Below are 20,031 nucleotides of genomic sequence, written 5' to 3'. Positions count from 1 at the left end.
ACTCCCTCAGTGTCAATTTCCTCCTTACACAGGAAAGCCAATAGTCCTGCAGGCCATGTCACTGGCAAGTCTGATGAGTCCTCTCCTGCCTGGGATTCCTCCGATGCATCCTTGAGTGTAACACCTACTGCTGCTGTTGTTGCTGCTGGGAGTCGATCGTCATCCCAGAGGGGAAGTCGGAAGACCACTTGTACTACTTCCAGTAAGCAACTTACTGGCCAACAGTCCTTTGCGAGGAAGATGAAATATCACAGCAGTCATCCTGCTGCAAAGCGGATAGCTCAGGCCTTGGCAGGCTGGGCGGTGAGAAATGTGTTTCCGTTAACCACCGTTAATTCACAGGCAACTACAGACTTGATTGAGGTACTGTGTCCCCGGTACCAAATACCATCTAGGTTCCATTTCTCTAGAAACGCGATACCGAAAATGTACACAGACCTCAGAAAAAGAGTCACCAGTGTCCTAAAAAATGCAGTTGTACCCAATGTCCACTTAACCACGGACATGTGGACAATTGGAGCAGGGCAGACTCAGGACTATATGACTGTGACAGCCCACTGGGTAGATGTATTGCCTCCCACAGCAAGAACAGCAGCGGCGGCACCAGTAGCAGCATCTTGCAAACGCCAACTCGTTCCTAGGCAGGCTATGCTTTGTATCACCGCTTTCCAGAAGAGGCACACAGCTGACAACCTCTTACGGAAACTGAGGAACATCATCGCAGAATGGCTTACCCCAAATGGACTCTCCTGGGGATTTGTGACATCGGACAACGCCAGCAACATTGTGCGTGCATTACATCTGGGCAAATTCCAGCACGTCCCTTGTTTTGCACATACCTTGAATTTGGTGGTGCAGAATTATTTAAAAAACGACAGGGGCGTGCAAGAGATGCTGTCGGTGGCCCGAAGAATTGCGGGCCACTTTCGGCATTCAGCCACCGCGTGCCAAAGACTGGAGCACCAGCAAACACTCCTGAACCTGCCCTGCCATCATCTGAAGCAAGAGGTGGTAACGAGGTGGAATTCAACCCTCTATATGCTTCAGAGGATGGAGGAGCAGCAAAAGGCCATTCAAGCCTATACATCTGCCTACGATATAGGCAAAGGAGGGGGAATGCACCTGACTCAAGCGCAGTGGAGAATGATTTCAACGTTGTGCAAGGTTTTGCAACCCTTTGAACTTGCCACACGTGAAGTCAGTTCAGACACTGCCAGCCTGAGCCAGGTTATTCCCCTCATCAGGCTTTTGCAGAAGAAGCTGGAGACATTGAAGGAGGAGCTAAAACAGAACGATTCCGCTAGGCATGTGGGACTTGTGGATGGAGCCCTTAATTCGCTTAACCAGGATTCACTGGTGGTCAATCTGTTGAAATCAGAGCACTACATTTTGGCCACCGTGCTCGATCCTAGATTTAAAACCTACGTTGTATCTCTCTTTCCGGCAGACACAAGTCTGCAGAGGTTCAAAGACCTGCTGATGAGAAAATTGTCAAGTCAAGCGGAAGGTGACCCGTCAACAGCTCCTCCTTCACATTCTCCCACAACTGGGGCTGCGAGGAAAAGGCTAAGAATTCCGAGCCCACCCGCTGGCGGTGATGCAGGGCAGTCTGGAGCGACTGCTGACATCTGGTACGGACTGAAGGACCTGCCAACGATTACTGACATGTCGTCTACTGTCACTGCATATAATTCTCTCACCATTGAAAGAATGGTGGAGGATTATATGAGTGACCGCATCCAAGTAGGCACGTCAGACAGTCCGTACGTATACTGGCAGGAAAAAGAGGCAATTTGGAGGCCCTTGCACAAACTGGCTTTATTCTACCTAAGTTGCCCTCCCTCCAGTGTGTACTCCGAAAGAGTGTTTAGTGCAGCCGCTCACCTTGTCAGCAATCGGCGTACGAGGTTACTTCCAGAAAATGTGGAGAAGATGATGTTCATCAAAATTAATTATAATCAATTCCTCCGTGGAGACATTCACCAGCAATTGCCTCCAGAAAGTACACAGGGACCTGAGATGGTGGATTCCAGTGGGGACAATTAATAATCTGTGAGGAGGGGGATGTACACAGTGAAAGGGGTGAGGAATCGGAGGATGAGGAGGAGGTGGACATCTTGCCTCTGTAGAGCCAGTTTGTGTAAGGAGAGATTGATTGCTTCTTTTTTGGTGGGGGCCCAAACCAACCAGTCATTTCAGTCACAGTTGTGTGGCAGACCCTGTCGCTGAAATGATGGGTTTGTTAAAGTGTGCATGTCCTGTTTATACAATATAAGGGTGGGTGGGAGGGCCCAAGGACAATTCCATCTTGCACCTCTTTTTTCTTTCATTTTTCTTTGCATCATGTGCTGTTTGGGGACTATTTTTTTGTAGTGCCATCCTGCCTGACACTGCAGTGCCACTCCTAGATGGGCCAGGTGTTTGTGTCGGCCACTTGTGTCGCTTAGCTTAGCCATCCAGCGACCTTGGTGCACCTCTTTTTTTCTTTGCATCATGTGCTGTTTGGGGACTATTTTTTTGAAGTGCCATCCTGCCTGACACTGCAGTGCCACTCCTAGATGGGCCAGGTGTTTGTGTCGGCCACTTGTGTCGCTTAGCTTAGCCATCCAGCGACCTTGGTGCACCTCTTTTTTTCTTTGCATCATGTGCTGTTTGGGGACTATTTTTTTGAAGTGCCATCCTGCCTGACACTGCAGTGCCACTCCTAGATGGGCCAGGTTTTTGTGTCGGCCACTTGGGTCGCTTAGCTTAGTCATCCAGCGACCTTGGTGCAAATTTTAGGATTAAAAATAATATTGTGAGGTGCGAGGTGTTCAGAATAGACTGAAAATGAGTGGAAATTATGGTTATTGAGGTTAATAATACTATGGGATAAAAATTAGAGATGAGCGCCTGAAATTTTTCGGGTTTTGTGTTTTGGTTTTGGGTTCGGTTCCGCGGCAGTGTTTTGGGTTCGAACGCGTTTTGGCAAAACCTCACCGAATTATTTTTGTCGGATTCGGGTGTGTTTTGGATTCGGGTGTTTTTTTCCAAAAACACTAAAAAACAGCTTAAATCATAGAATTTGGGGGTCATTTTGATCCCAAAGTATTATTAACCTCAAAAACCATAATTTACACTCATTTTCAGTCTATTCTGAATACCTCACACCTCACAATATTATTTTTAGTCCTAAAATTTGCACCGAGGTCGCTGTGTGAGTAAGATAAGCGACCCTAGTGGCCGACACAAACACCGGGCCCATCTAGGAGTGGCACTGCAGTGTCACGCAGGATGTCCCTTCCAAAAAACCCTCCCCAAACAGCACATGACGCAAAGAAAAAAAGAGGCGCAATGAGGTAGCTGTGTGAGTAAGATTAGCGACCCTAGTGGCCGACACAAACACCGGGCCCATCTAGGAGTGGCACTGCAGTGTCACGCAGGATGGCCCTTCCAAAAAACCCTCCCCAAACAGCACATGACGCAAAGAAAAAAAGAGGCGCAATGAGGTAGCTGTGTGAGTAAGATTAGCGACCCTAGTGGCCGACACAAACACCGGGCCCATCTAGGAGTGGCACTGCAGTGTCACGCAGGATGTCCCTTCCAAAAAACCCTCCCCAAACAGCACATGACGCAAAGAAAAAAAGAGGCGCAATGAGGTAGCTGACTGTGTGAGTAAGATTAGCGACCCTAGTGGCCGACACAAACACCGGGCCCATCTAGGAGTGGCACTGCAGTGTCACGCAGGATGTCCCTTCCAAAAAACCCTCCCCAAACAGCACATGACGCAAAGAAAAAAAGAGGCGCAATGAGGTAGCTGTGTGAGTAAGATTAGCGACCCTAGTGGCCGACACAAACACCGGGCACATCTAGGAGTGGCACTGCAGTGTCACGCAGGATGTCCCTTCCAAAAAACCCTCCCCAAACAGCACATGACGCAAAGAAAAAAAGAGGCGCAATGAGGTAGCTGTGTGAGTAAGATTAGCGACCCTAGTGGCCGACACAAACACCGGGCCCATCTAGGAGTGGCACTGCAGTGTCACGCAGGATGTCCCTTCCAAAAAACCCTCCCCAATCAGCACATGATGCAAAGAAAAAGAAAAGAAAAAAGAGGTGCAAGATGGAATTATCCTTGGGCCCTCCCACCCACCCTTATGTTGTATAAACAAAACAGGACATGCACACTTTAACCAACCCATCATTTCAGTGACAGGGTCTGCCACACGACTGTGACTGATATGACGGGTTGGTTTGGACCCCCCCCAAAAAAGAAGCAATTAATCTCTCCTTGCACAAACTGGCTCTACAGAGGCAAGATGTCCACCTCATCTTCACCCTCCGATATATCACCGTGTACATCCCCCTCCTCACAGATTATCAATTCGTCCCCACTGGAATCCACCATCTCAGCTCCCTGTGTACTTTGTGGAGGCAATTGCTGCTGGTCAATGTCTCCGCGGAGGAATTGATTATAATTCATTTTAATGAACATCATCTTCTCCACATTTTCTGGATGTAACCTCGTACGCCGATTGCTGACAAGGTGAGCGGCGGCACTAAACACTCTTTCGGAGTACACACTTGTGGGAGGGCAACTTAGGTAGAATAAAGCCAGTTTGTGCAAGGGCCTCCAAATTGCCTCTTTTTCCTGCCAGTATAAGTACGGACTGTGTGACGTGCCTACTTGGATGCGGTCACTCATATAATCCTCCACCATTCTATCAATGTTGAGAGAATCATATGCAGTGACAGTAGACGACATGTCCGTAATCGTTGTCAGGTCCTTCAGTCCGGACCAGATGTCAGCATCAGCAGTCGCTCCAGACTGCCCTGCATCACCGCCAGCGGGTGGGCTCGGAATTCTGAGCCTTTTCCTCGCACCCCCAGTTGCGGGAGAATGTGAAGGAGGAGATGTTGACAGGTCGCGTTCCGCTTGACTTGACAATTTTGTCACCAGCAGGTCTTTCAACCCCAGCAGACCTGTGTCTCCCGGAAAGAGAGATCCAAGGTAGGCTTTAAATCTAGGATCGAGCACGGTGGCCAAAATGTAGTGCTCTGATTTCAACAGATTGACCACCCGTGAATCCTTGTTAAGCGAATTAAGGGCTGCATCCACAAGTCCCACATGCCTAGCGGAATCGCTCCCTTTTAGCTCCTTCTTCAATGCCTCCAGCTTCTTCTGCAAAAGCCTGATGAGGGGAATGACCTGACTCAGGCTGGCAGTGTCTGAACTGACTTCACGTGTGGCAAGTTCAAAGGGCATCAGAACCTTGCACAACGTTGAAATCATTCTCCACTGCACTTGAGACAGGTGCATTCCATCTCCTATATCGTGCTCAATTGTATAGGCTTGAATGGCCTTTTGCTGCTCCTCCAACCTCTGAAGCATATAGAGGGTTGAATTCCACCTCGTTACCACTTCTTGCTTCAGATGATGGCAGGGCAGGTTCAGTAGTTTTTGGTGGTGCTCCAGTCTTCTGTACGTGGTGCCTGTACGCCGAAAGTGTCCCGCAATTTTTCTGGCCACCGACAGCATCTCTTGCACGCCCCTGTCGTTTTTTAAAAAATTCTGCACCACCAAATTCAAGGTATGTGCAAAACATGGGACGTGCTGGAATTTGCCCATATTTAATGCACACACAATATTGCTGGCGTTGTCCGATGCCACAAATCCACAGGAGAGTCCAATTGGGGTAAGCCATTCCGCGATGATCTTCCTCAGTTGCCGTAAGAGGTTTTCAGCTGTGTGCGTATTCTGGAAAGCGGTGATACAAAGCGTAGCCTGCCTAGGAAAGAGTTGGCGTTTGCGAGATGCTGCTACTGGTGCCGCCGCTGCTGTTCTTGCGGCGGGAGTCCATACATCTACCCAGTGGGCTGTCACAGTCATATAGTCCTGACCCTGCCCTGCTCCACTTGTCCACATGTCCGTGGTTAAGTGGACATTGGGTACAACTGCATTTTTTAGGAGACTGGTGAGTCTTTTTCTGACGTCCGTGTACATTCTCGGTATCGCCTGCCTAGAGAAGTGGAACCTAGATGGTATTTGGTAACGGGGGCACACTGCCTCAATAAATTGTCTAGTTCCCTGTGAACTAACGGCGGATACCGGACGCACGTCTAACACCAACATAGTTGTCAAGGACTCAGTTATCCGCTTTGCAGTAGGATGACTGCTGTGATATTTCATCTTCCTCGCAAAGGACTGTTGAACAGTCAATTGCTTACTGGAAGTAGTACAAGTGGGCTTACGACTTCCCCTCTGGGATGACCATCGACTCCCAGCGGCAACAACAGCAGCGCCAGCAGCAGTAGGCGTTACACGCAAGGATGCATCGGAGGAATCCCAGGCAGGAGAGGACTCGTCAGACTTGCCAGTGACATGGCCTGCAGGACTATTGGCATTCCTGGGGAAGGAGGAAATTGACACTGAGGGAGTTGGTGGGGTGGTTTGCGTGAGCTTGGTTACAAGAGGAAGGGATTTACTGGTCAGTGGACTGCTTCCGCTGTCACCCAAAGTTTTTGAACTTGTCACTGACTTATTATGAATGCGCTGCAGGTGACGTATAAGGGAGGATGTTCCGAGGTGGTTAACGTCCTTAACCCTACTTATTACAGCTTGACAAAGGGAACACACGGCTTGACACCTGTTGTCCGCATTTCTGGTGAAATACCTCCACACCGAAGAGCTGATTTTTTTGGTATTTTCACCTGGCATGTCAACGGCCATATTCCTCCCACGGACAACAGGTGTCTCCCCGGGTGCCTGACTTAAACAAACCACCTCACCATCAGAATCCTCCTGGTCAATTTCCTCCCCAGCGCCAGCAACACCCATATCCTCCTCATCCTGGTGTACTTCAACACTGACATCTTCAATCTGACTATCAGGAACTGGACTGCGGGTGCTCCTTCCAGCACTTGCAGGGGGCGTGCAAATGGTGGAAGGCGCATGCTCTTCACGTCCAGTGTTGGGAAGGTCAGGCATCGCAACCGACACAATTGGACTCTCCTTGTGGATTTGGGATTTCAAAGAACGCACAGTTCTTTGCGGTGCTTTTGCCAGCTTGAGTCTTTTCAGTTTTCTAGCGAGAGGCTGAGTGCTTCCATCCTCATGTGAAGCTGAACCACTAGCCATGAACATAGGCCAGGGCCTCAGCCGTTCCTTGCCACTCCGTGTGGTAAATGGCATATTGGCAAGTTTACGCTTCTCCTCCGACAATTTTATTTTAGGTTTTGGAGTCCTTTTTTTACTGATATTTGGTGTTTTGGTTTTGACATGCTCTGTACTATGCCATTGGGCATCGGCCTTGGCAGACGACGTTGCTGGCATTTCATCGTCTCGGCCATGACTAGTGGCAGCAGCTTCAGCACGAGGTGGAAGTGGATCTTGATCTTTCCCTAATTTTGGAACCTCAACATTTTTGTTCTCCATATTTTAATAGGCACAACTAAAAGGCACCTCAGGTAAACAATGGAGATGGATGGATTGGATACTAGTATACAATTATGGACGGGCTGCCGAGTGCCGACACAGAGGTAGCCACAGCCGTGAACTACCGCACTGTACTGTGTCTGCTGCTAATATATAGACTGGTTGATAAAGAGATAGTATACTCGTAACTAGTATGTATGTATAAAGAAAGAAAAAAAAACCACGGTTAGGTGGTATATACAATTATGGACGGGCTGCCGAGTGCCGACACAGAGGTAGCCACAGCCGTGAACTACCGCACTGTACTGTGTCTGCTGCTAATATATAGACTGGTTGATAAAGAGATAGTATACTCGTAACTAGTATGTATGTATAAAGAAAGAAAAAAAAACCACGGTTAGGTCACTGGTATATACAATTATGGACGGGCTGCCGAGTGCCGACACAGAGGTAGCCACAGCCGTGAACTACCGCACTGTACTGTGTCTGCTGCTAATATATAGACTGGTTGATAAAGAGATAGTATACTCGTAACTAGTATGTATGTATAAAGAAAGAAAAAAAAACCACGGTTAGGTCACTGGTATATACAATTATGGACGGGCTGCCGAGTGCCGACACAGAGGTAGCCACAGCCGTGAACTAACGCACTGTACTGTGTCTGCTGCTAATATATAGACTGGTTGATAAAGAGATAGTATACTCGTAACTAGTATGTATGTATAAAGAAAGAAAAAAAAACCACGGTTAGGTGGTATATACAATTATGGACGGGCTGCCGAGTGCCGACACAGAGGTAGCCACAGCCGTGAACTACCGCACTGTACTGTGTCTGCTGCTAATATATAGACTGGTTGATAAAGAGATAGTATACTCGTAACTAGTATGTATGCATAAAGAAAGAAAAAAAAACCACGGTTAGGTCACTGGTATATACAATTATGGACGGGCTGCCGAGTGCCGACACAGAGGTAGCCACAGCCGTGAACTACCGCACTGTACTGTGTCTGCTGCTAATATATAGACTGGTTGATAAAGAGATAGTATACTCGTAACTAGTATGTATGTATAAAGAAAGAAAAAAAAACCACGGTTAGGTCACTGGTATATACAATTATGGACGGGCTGCCGAGTGCCGACACAGAGGTAGCCACAGCCGTGAACTACCGCACTGTACTGTGTCTGCTGCTAATATATAGACTGGTTGATAAAGAGATAGTATACTCGTAACTAGTATGTATGTATAAAGAAAGAAAAAAAAACCACGGTTAGGTCACTGGTATATACAATTATGGACGGGCTGCCGAGTGCCGACACAGAGGTAGCCACAGCCGTGAACTACCGCACTGTACTGTGTCTGCTGCTAATATAGACTGGTTGATAAAGAGATAGTATACTACTAATATTATATACTGGTGGTCAGGTCACTGGTCACTAGTCACACTGGCAGTGGCACTCCTGCAGCAAAAGTGTGCACTGTTTAATTTTAATATAATATTATGTACTCCTGGCTCCTGCTATAACCTATAACTGGCACTGCAGTAGTGCTCCCCAGTCTCCCCCACAATTATAAGCTGTGTGAGCTGAGCAGTCAGACAGATATATATAATATTATATATAGATAATAGATGATGCAGCACACTGGCCTGAGCCTGAGCAGTGCACACAGATATGGTATGTATGTGACTGAGTCACTGTGTGCTGTGTATCGCTTTTTTCAGGCAGAGAACGGATTATAAATAAAAGTGGTGGTCACTGGTCACTATCAGCAAAACTCTGCACTGTACACTACTGAGTACTCCTAATGCTCCCCAAAATTAGTAAATCAAGTGTCTAAACGGAGAGGACGCCAGCCACGTCCTCTCCCTATCAATCTCAATGCACGTGTGAAAATGGCGGCGACGCGCGGCTCCTTATATAGAATCCGAGTCTCGCGATAGAATCCGAGCCTCGCGAGAATCCGACAGCGTCATGATGACGTTCGGGCGCGCTCGGGTTAACCGAGCAAGGCGGGAAGATCCGAGTCGCTCGGACTCGTGAAAAAAAACATGAAGTTCTGGCGGGTTCGGATTCAGAGAAACCGAACCCGCTCATCTCTAATAAAAATTACCCCCAAATTCTATGATTTAAGCTGTTTTTGAGGGGTTTTTGTAAAAAACACCCGAATCCAAAACACACCCGAATCCGACAAAAAAATTTCAGGGAGGTTTTGCCAAAACGCATCCGAATCCAACACACGGCCGCGGAACCGAAGCCAAAACCAAAACACAAAACCCGAAAAATATCTGGTGCACATCACTAGTATTTATTACCATACTGCAGATGTTCCCAAACTGTGTGCGGTGGCTCCCTGGGGTGCCTCGGTACACTTGCAGGGGTGCCCTGGGTTGCTGGCCTAGGGGTGCCGTGAAAAAAAAATCTGATATTCTAGGGCGCCGTGATTCAAAAAAGTTTGGAAACCACTGCCATACTGTATTATATAATAAGTAGAAGTCTATTTTAACAAGTTTATAAGCACAAACACATAAGGATTTGATCTTTATACAGAATAAAATTAGCTACTAGTGCTTAAAAATACATCAGTAAACAGTAGAAGTAACAAATAATAATGTTTCCTTCTCTCCCTATCTGAACCTCCGTTACAGCGGAGACGGTAACACTCAGCAAGAGACCAATCATTTCACTACTATATGACTAACCTACTTCACCCCCTCTTCCTCGGTGTTGTACTGTAAAACAATGGTAGTTGCTGTTCTGCTCATACAGATGTCACATAACCACTTATCTGGATAATATTTTCTTCTAAATCCACTCAGAAATTGTTTTCTTTTACTGTAATGTCTGAAATAGGTCAAGAACATCCATTTTATACTTATCCAACACTGTTATATTGAAGGTAAAATATATATGTTTAAACACATAACACTAATGCAGATTTTTTGAATCTATATCTGTATATCGGAAAATTGATCATGGATAACCGTGTTTCGCAATGGCAGCTGCAGGGAGGAATATATGCACAGGTGTGCTGATGTTTGCGCAGCAGAGCGATTATCTGCTACTGGACGCAGGCTGAAGCTGGCATTTGCATATTAGCGCACCACGATGAGCAATGGGCGCTGATGCGGATGCAGCTGTTTCAGCCTCTGAATTAGGCAGTGTGAGGGCGATCATTAAACTGAGGACAACTTTCTCATAACTAATACTGACATGGAGACTGCAAGCCAGAAGGACTACTCATATTATATAGAGGAGGCTGAGAGAGAGTAGCTTGTGTTTAATACTGAGGGGTATAGGGAGCCAGTGCAGTGATTGGCAGAGAGGTACAGCGACGAATGAGGCGTGCAGAAGAGCAGAGGGTAGAGCGTGACGACCCTTCCACCTCTACACCTACTGCATTACCAGGTTCTATAACAGGACCTGGTCATTTGACGAACGTCATCTGTTTCTAAAACAATTATGTATCCATTAGATCAGCAGGCGGCCCTCCAGCTGCTGTAGAACTACAAATTCCAACACACCCTGCCACAGTTTTGCTACTTGGTGCGTTATATGGATCTATCTCCTGGTACACATTTACATGCCTATAACTAGAGTTATATGTGTGTAACCTTTGCAGCTGCTGCTTGACAGTGAGTGTCTTTCTCTAGCTTTATAACAGCATGCCATATACTAAAGACACTCGCTAATCTTATTTTACGAGCACTCCTTCCTTGTCTGGGAGGACACATAGGGGGTCATTCCGACCCGATCGCATGCTGCAGTTTTTCCAAGCGGTGCGATCGGGTCTAAACTGTGCATGTGCCGGCAATGCGCAGGCGCGCCGCTGCCCAGCGACGAGAAATGCCGGGCAGCGTGGGACCTTACAAAGAACACGATCGCAAGGTGATTGACAGCAAGAAGGTGTTTCTGGGTGGCAACTGACCGTTTTCTGAGAGTGCCGTGGAAAACGCAGGCGTGTCCAGGTGTTTGCAGGACGGGTGTCTGATGTCAATTCCGGGACTTGACAGGCTGAAGTGGTCGCAGCGGCTGAGTAAGTTCAGAGCTACTCAGAAACTGCACAAAAACTTTTTGCACAACTCCCCTGCACAAGCGATCGCACACTTGCTATGCTAAAATACAGTCCCCCATAGGCTGCGACTATCTGATCGCATGGCTGCAAAAAACTGCTACCGTGTGATTAACTCGGAATGAGCCCCATAATGCAGCTCACACTTACAGCATATTACTCGCATTCATTGTTTTCTTTTCTTTTCTTTTTTCACTTGGACACCGAGCAATACTTACAGATTTCTTCAGTTCTTTGTAGCTGCCAATCACCTGCTCAGCCTGATGAAGTCTACAGACATTCAGCACAGGAAAGAATATAAATCTGTCAATCATAACAATCAGGAAAAAAATGAAATAGAGTAAGTTTTAAGTACTGTAATTGAGCGTTGCAGACAAATGGGACTTGTCCTTTTTCTTCTTTCAATTCAGTCTTTCTGTACTGAGGGCTAAATTCAGACGTGGTCGCTCGCTAGTTTTTTTTTTGCAGTCCTGCATTCGCAAAGTCGCCGCCCATAGGTGGTCATTCCGAGTTGTTCGCTCGTTGCCGTTTTTCGCAACGCAGCGATTAGGTAGAAAATGCGCATGCGCTTAGTAATTTTACATAAAACTTAGTAAATTTAAACAAGCTCGAGCGACGTTTTTTTCAACGCTCGAATGATCGTAGTGTGATTGACAGGAAGTGGGTGTTTCTGGGCGGAAACTGGCCGTTTTCAGGGAGTGTGCTAAAAAACGCAGGCGTTCCAGGTAAAAATGCAGGAGTGGCTGGAGAAACGGGGGAGTGGCTGACGTCAAACCAGGAACTAAACGGACCGACGTGATCGCAATCTAGGAGTAGGTCTGGAGCTACTCAGAAACTGCAAGGAATTATTTAGTAGCAGTTCTGCTAATCTTTCGTTCGCTATTCTGCTAAGCTAAGATACACTCCCAGAGGGCGGCTGCATAGCGTTTGCAATGCTGCTAAGCAGCTAGCGAGCGAACAACTCGGAATGACCACCATAGGGGAGTTTATTTTTGCTTTGCAAGTGTGTGATCGCATGTGTAGCAGAGCTGTACAAGCAGATTTTGTGCAGTCTCTGAGTAGCCCAGGACTTACTCAGCCGCTGCAATCACTTCAGCCTGTCTGGGACCGGAATTGACGTCAGGAACCCTCCCTGCAAACGCTTGGACATGCCTGCGTTTTTCCAACCACTCCCAGAAAATGGTCAGTTGACACCCACAAATGTCCTCTTCCTGTCAATCTCTTTGCGAACGCCCGTGCGAACGGATCATTGGCACAAACCCATCGCTGAGCGGCGATCCGCTTTGTACCCGCGTGACACGTTTGCGCATTGCGGTGCATACGCATGCGCAGTTTAGACCTGATCGCCCGCTGTACGAAAATGCAGCCTAGCGATCGGGTCTGAATTAGCCCCTGAGACATAGCCGTACAACATGAAAGATATGCACAATGCAATTCACACATTTTCAGACTAAGGGCCGGGTGTAATGAAGTCCGAGTTGGCCACAAGCGCAGGTTTCCAGCCGGACTCAGATATTTTTTTTAAAGTGGCAATGTGTGCAATTACTCAGCCCCTCTGGGGCATACAAACTGGTTTCTTGTGTAGTCTAATACCCATTTTACACCAAAACCCCAGGACTGAACACAACACGGTTCCAATCTGTGTCCTACATGGGGCAGTGCCCATTCAACCCATGGCTCTGACCCGGGTTATTCCCAGGTTGGTGCTGTTTAAACATATGGGTGTAGTGTTAGCTTGGATATCTCCAAGCACTGACTGCTCATACTGCCGCTTTACACAGGTCGTTCCCGTGTCCAGCCCAGGTTGCTACCAGGATTGGATTACCGGGTCACTCCGATTTTTTGTGCGAGACCCTTTCATAGCAAGCCATGGCTCGGGTGAACCTGGCAATAATACGAGTCGGAGCAGTGGTGTGAAGAAGATATTAGTGTTTGTCCTATCTGAGAAAATGATCTAGATCTAATACTCTACATTCTAAATAATTTGCATTTACTGGAGTCTTTACATTGGAGCCATAATCCCATATCTGTCTGCTGCTGCCATAAGATCCACATGGTTATAGAAAATAAGGAATATTTTTAAACAGAGCCCTCAAGGTTGGAGGAGGAGGGGGCTCCTTCAGACAGACACTGTTACAGCTTCCAAAGAGGGCGGAGCTCATGGAGGTCTTCTGGACAGTGACCCTTTTACACCACTGGTTGAGACGTGTAGAACTCTCCAGTCGGTCTTCTAGCTTATAATAGCCATTTTTCCTTAAAGTCGCTATATGCCTACAGGTACTGGGATGCCACCAGGACTTACGCCACTGAAGGTAGTACAAGCTCAACCCAGAATGACCCGAATCAATGCCAGCAAGGAGAGAACATAAAATTACACTGAAAGAGTAGTGCACGAGGTGAAGGGAAGATGAACGAGGCAAAGGGAAGGCAAACAATGGAGCCCTGACAGAAACGAGGAAGCGAGGAAAGGAAAAACTGACGAGGCTAAGAGGAAGAAGAAATAATGGAGACAATAACACAAAATACCCCAAATCCAGGAAAGTAACCTCTGGTTGGGGAGGAGAAGTAACTTCTACGGGACACTAGTGCTCAAGTGTAAAATAGAGGTATAGGGCAAGAAGTGAAAGAAATAAAATGCAAAACAGCACAACTGACTATGGTGCTGAACCTGGGCTGGATACAGGAACACAGTCAAAAGGAGGACACAAACAAGACATAGGGAGATTTCCACAAACAAAGTGACAAGGGCTCCCGCTACGACCAGTGACTATAACCAGCAAGGAGTTAGAGGCAGAGAACAGAGATAGAAGCCAATGGAAGTACAGCAGCTAACCTCCCCTTAATTATAAAACTTCCTGCAGCTGTGCTGTAGCACGTCCACAGCCTTCACAAAGGAGCCTCCGGATTCCCACTGCCTAACAACCCTGACTGCTGGAAGAACCCGGTATCCCGGTTGCCATGGAGCCAGCGGCCAGGGAGCGGAAGTCTGGAAGCGGTTCGGTCGCTTAGCGTTGATCGGACACAGAGAACCATGAACTGCGGCTTGTAACAGACACCACATAACACCACTATTCAAATGTTTCAATAGCAACTTTTTGTAATAGAATGTAGAGTTGTTAAATATATTGAGGAGCCATAATCCTGGGTCACTTTGTGCCACTTCCAGAAGTGTTTATGTAGCAACTTTTATATAAATGGATGTTCTTTCTCCCAAACTGATTTGTCCAATATCAACAATAAAGTCTCAAAATAAGACATAAACAATATATTTTACTGCGCAGCCCAGGACTTACTCCTACAGTGTGATGAGAACAGGCTGATCGGGGCCGGAGCTAACGTCCGACACCCTCCCTGAAAACACTTGGACATGCCTGCATTTTTCCGGACACTCCCAGAAAAGGGTCAGTTACCACCCACAAATGGCCTCTTCCTGTCAATCACCTTGCGAACGCCTGTGCGATCGGATTTTCTGCACCATCCCATCGCTGACTGGCGATGCCCTTTGTTGTTGTCTGACGCGCGTGTGCATTGTGGTGCATATGCATGTGTAGTCTATTGCTGATCGCACGCTGTGTGAAAACGCACATCAGCAATCAGGTCTGAATCACCCCCCCCCCATGCACGGTAGTATCCTTGTTTTCTGCAGCACATTGGGGGTCATTCCGACCCGATCGCTCGCTGCGCTTCGTCGCAGCTGTGCAATTGGGTTAGAACTGCGCATGCGCTCCGGCCACATTGCTCAGATGGGTCGTTCCCCGGCGACGGCTATCACCACGGTAGCGATGCCGCTAGTGAAGAAAGTGGTCACAGCGGCGACTGCTAAAAGATTGACAGGAGGAAGCGTTCCGGGGCTTCAACTGACCATTTTCTAAGAGTGGTGCGGTGAACGCAGGCGTGTCCAGGCGTTTGGAGGGCGGATGTCTGACGTCAATTTCGGGACCTGCAACGCTGGATTGATCGCACAGGGTAAGTAACTCATACACTGGCCTTGTTCTGCACAAAACTTTTTTTTGCATATAAGGGCTGCACAAGCGATCGCACCTCTGACGTGCAAAAATACACTCCTCCCATAGGCGATGTCTAGTTGATCGCAGCAGCAGCAGCAAAAAGTTGCAGCACGCGATCAACTCGGAATGACCCCCATTGCCTCTATAATGGTTGGCCAAGACTCTATGGTGGATGGCCACACCCTTTAAGCATGGTGTCAGATGATTACAGGATCAAATCTGCATCTAAATAAAATAAATTACTTCAATCAACTTTTTCAGAACACTTGTGATGATTGGCCATCTGTGTGAACCTGTAATAACAATTGATGGCTGTCGCAAAGCGTGATCTTAAAATGTGCAAAATGCAGAGTGAAAATTATATAAACTGTTACACTTACTTATTCTGTTTATTTGGACCTGAATAAAATGATTTGTTATTAGTTTTTGTGTTAAAAAAAAAAGGCCTTCCCTGATGGCTATCAAGCATCCAGGAGACAGTGTTCACACGCATATATGATGAGGTGCAAATTGGGTTTATATTTTATTTGTGAGGGTGACACATTTTATCACAGCCAGTTCTACCTCAATGAGTGGTATTCTCACCTCCAAATGTCCTCAGCTTATTTCCTAACAATATTTTTATTCAAATGTACAGATAAGAGACGAGGTCCTACTGATGCACAATCAACAGGAAAAAAGTAAATTACCAGACAAACTGCAGATAAAAATATGCGGCAGACAGTAGCTGGTAATTGAACTGACTGAATGCATCTGAGCTTTATAAAGTGAATATTCAGTGGAGATACACATCAAAATCCTTTTAGCTTGCTTTGTTTTTTCCTCAGTCTCTCTGAAAATAGCGCGTTTAGAAATCTCTGTGCGCGTCTACGGCTGTACTGATTCGGCGGTGCAATAAAGCAACACATGACACTAATTTTCTGCAATATGCATTGAGACATTCACTCTACATATTTTATTCAATGCATATTTTCCAAGAGATTATAATATGATTCGCAAATTATTTTGATTCACATTTCTGCCTGAATATAAAGATGTAGAAGAAAAAGTTTTGGTTTTTTTTCTCCGGACATTTCTACTCCTAAGTGAGAGACATCTGCTGACTGGCATCAAAGTAGGAGAGCTACAATGTATTTAAAAAAAAAACATAAGTGGTTTCTGTTGGTTTTACTTTAATTACTTGGTGCCGTCGCTGTGTCCAACCAAACAACCCAGTTAGAGCTGCGGATTAGTTAATTATATTCAGTGCATTTTTGTTTTTAACCTCAACGCCTCACCAGAGCCATAATTAGACATTTTAGTGCCCTGTACCAGAGAGAGAATTGGCGCCCACCCACCCCCATTTTTTTCAATAGGGACATAAGGCGCATGCTTCGTGGGGAAGGGGCATGACAAGATTGATCCCAGGGTAAGCCCATGCTATGATGCCCCTTTCCACATTATATATACTGTAAGTATGGGTGAGGTTGGCTATGTTTTAGGGTATGTGCTGAACATGGGCTCCATCTTGAAATTAGCCATCTTGAATCTAAGTCAGTTTTTTTCAAATGAAAAGGGGGTCATGTAACATGTCAAACAACATCAGAATTTGCTGAGACGTTTATTGCTGCAAACAGATTTAAAATATAAGTTATGGTTCAAAAGTTACAACACTTTTTTGTTGCAGGTAACTGAAGATTGCTTTGACAAAAGAAGAGAGAATTGAGGTCATTTTGATGTCTGAAGAACAATATTTCCATGTCATAGCTGCAGATTTTAACAACCGGCACCCAGAAGACCTCCAATTTCACATAACACTGTCAGGTGCCTAATTTCCAAATTCCGAGAAAATGGGACTGTAGTTGACAAGTCACGGAGTGGTCCGACAAAAAGTGCTACTGATGAGACAACCTCAACATTGGTTTTGGCATCCTTCATGAAAAGCGGACAACGCCAGCACAACACCCACACATTAAATGACTGTCCGTTATGGAGAACAGTTCAGCTTGTAATTCCAACAAAAAGTGTTGCAACTTTTGAACCATAGCTGCTATTTCAAATCTGTTTGCAGCAATAAACTTTTCAGAAAATTCTGATGTTGTCTGACATGTTACACGACCCCCTTTCCATTTGAAAAAACTGACTAAGATTCAAGATGGCCGATTTCAAGATGGAGCCCATGTTCGGTACATACCCTAAAAGATAGCCCACCTCACCCATACCGTACTTGAGTATTCAGTATTCCCATTTCCTGCACAGTTTTTGAAACAAAAGGGTGTATGGTGCGTTTAGAATCAATATATATATATATATATATATATATATATATATATATATTATATATATTATATACATATATATATATATATATATATATACACACACATATATACATATACACATACACACACACACACAGTTATAGACCACTGCAAAAAGATGGATTTGGACAAAAATCCTCTTTATATCACATTCATGCACTTACCTTCAGAGCTCATTATTATTCAGTTACAATACCCTTTATTAAATAAAATATTTCAATATACTGTTATACCCAGGATCAGGGTCGGACTGGGAGATGAAGGGCCCACCAGGGGAATGCAGTGGTAGGGGCCCATAGTCTACAAAGGGGAGTGTGGCCAGCTGCCCCATTGGTTTTCCTAACCATTAGAGAGTGCAGGGGATCTCTAATGGTTAGAAAAGACATAATAGTCCTTTGTAGTATTAGGTAAAATATGTATAATTCAAGTACACAATCAGAACTTGATCCCTAGAGGAGGGTGAAGGGCCTGGGGCCCACCGGGGGTTCCCCCTGTGGGACAGTCCAACCCTGCCCAGGATTCAAACCTATAACCTGTTGAGTTCTAATCAAACACCATACTCATTGAGCTATTTGATCCTGAGTAAAAACTATGAACACTATATGAAGCTACTGATACTTTGTAAAAAAAAATAATCAGCATTGTAATTGAGCAGATCTACAGTATGTAGTGTGCAGCCACACATCCAATCTCTTGCAGCCACACTCTACATACTGTAGATCTGTGCATCAAAAAGGGGGGAGGCTGCAATGGAAAGTAACTAAACCAGGTATTTGACAAGTGTCGCCAACAGCACCCTCTGCCCTGCTGCGCTATGTGCGGTGTGCCCTCCGCACACACCTAGTTACGGCCCTGCACCTCACGCCTATAGGCGGCAGATATATAAAGTTGACGACCACTGGCACCCAGAAGTATTTCCCTCCATGGACCTCCTGAATGTGAGTAAAGGCGTGTTACAAAAAAATGCAAGAAAAAGCTTATATGTACTATCTACATATAGACAAACCCCCTCCTACTGATACCAGCTCTCCCGCTCAATCTGACCATGTGTAAGCCATTGGCACTACCACTGGCAGTCAAGTCTAGACGGGTGATTTACAGATGCTGAAGCTAATTGGTGTAATCTTAAGTATACAGTACAGTAATTTTAAGCGACGTCTCATCAAGTGGGGTATATTTTATCAACATTCTAATCATGTTGACATTAATAATGCTGACGTGAGAATTTAGACATTGTTATAATATATACATTCAAAATGATGGCATACTTGGCACGTCAACATTGACCACGCTGACATTTATCATTTAGACACCAATGAAATGTCAACATGATTATAATTTGACAAAATGTCCTTAGTGGTCTAATCGTGACTTACCTGGTATGGCAGATCTGGCAGCTCCAGTGGTGTCTTCCGGGACCGCTGTGATATCAGGATGACTTCCTGTGGATCTTGTTGGCTTCTGCCGGTGAGTATGCCTAACCCTAACCTCCACTCTCATAGCCAAACTCTCCCCCCAGTGCCTAACCCTAACCTCCACTCTCATAGCCAAAGTCTCCCCCAGTGCCTAACCCTAACCTCCACTCTCATAGCCAAACTCTCCCCCCAGTGCCTAACCCTAACCTCCACTCTCATAGCCAAAGTCTCCCCCAGTGCCTAACCCTAACCTCCACTCTCATAGCCAAACTCTCCCCCCAGTGCCTAACCCTAACCTCCACTCTCATAGCCAAACTCTCCCCCCAGTGCCTAACCCTAACCTCCACTCTCATAGCCAAACTCTCCCCCCCAGTGCCTAACCCTAACCTCCACTCTCATAGCCAAAGTCTCCCCCCAGTACTTAACCCTAACACTCCCCTCCCATAGACTAACCTTCCCCCAATGCCTAATCCTAACCTCCCCTCTCATAGCCTAACCCTTCCCCAGTGCCTAACCCTAACATTCCCCTCCCGTAGACTAACTCTACCCCAGTGCCTAACACTAACCTCTCCTCTCATAGCCTAACCTTTCCCCAGTGCCTTACCCTAACATTCCCTTCCTGTAGACTAACCCTCCCCAGTGCCTAACCCTTCCCCAGTGCCTAACCCTAACCCTCCCCTCCCGTAGACTAACCCCCACCCAGCGCCTAACCCTAACCTCCCCTCTCATAGCCTAATCTTTTCCCAGTGCCTTACCCTAACCTCCCCTCTCATAGCCTAACCCTTCCCCAGTGCCTAACCCTAACATTCCCCACCCGTAGACTAACCCT

The 20,031-nt window shown here is 46.3% G+C and overlaps 1 long non-coding RNA gene across 1 annotated transcript in view; it reads right to left on the bottom strand.

Annotated features, from left to right (window-relative positions):
• LOC134970298 (uncharacterized) overlaps window positions 1-20,031 on the bottom strand; it is a 266,541-nt gene that overhangs the window by 156,709 nt on the left and 89,801 nt on the right. Inside the window, exon 4 of the long non-coding RNA XR_010189763.1 lies at window positions 10,111-10,252. This is a non-coding gene — a long non-coding RNA (uncharacterized LOC134970298). The remainder of the gene's footprint in view (window positions 1-10,110; window positions 10,253-20,031) is intronic.

Source organism: Pseudophryne corroboree, chromosome 11 (assembly GCF_028390025.1).
Source record: "Pseudophryne corroboree isolate aPseCor3 chromosome 11, aPseCor3.hap2, whole genome shotgun sequence".
NCBI classification, from domain to species: domain Eukaryota; kingdom Metazoa; phylum Chordata; class Amphibia; order Anura; family Myobatrachidae; genus Pseudophryne; species Pseudophryne corroboree.
The sequence above is the reverse complement of the archived record's forward strand: the minus strand, read 5'-3'. Positions and strand labels throughout refer to the sequence as shown.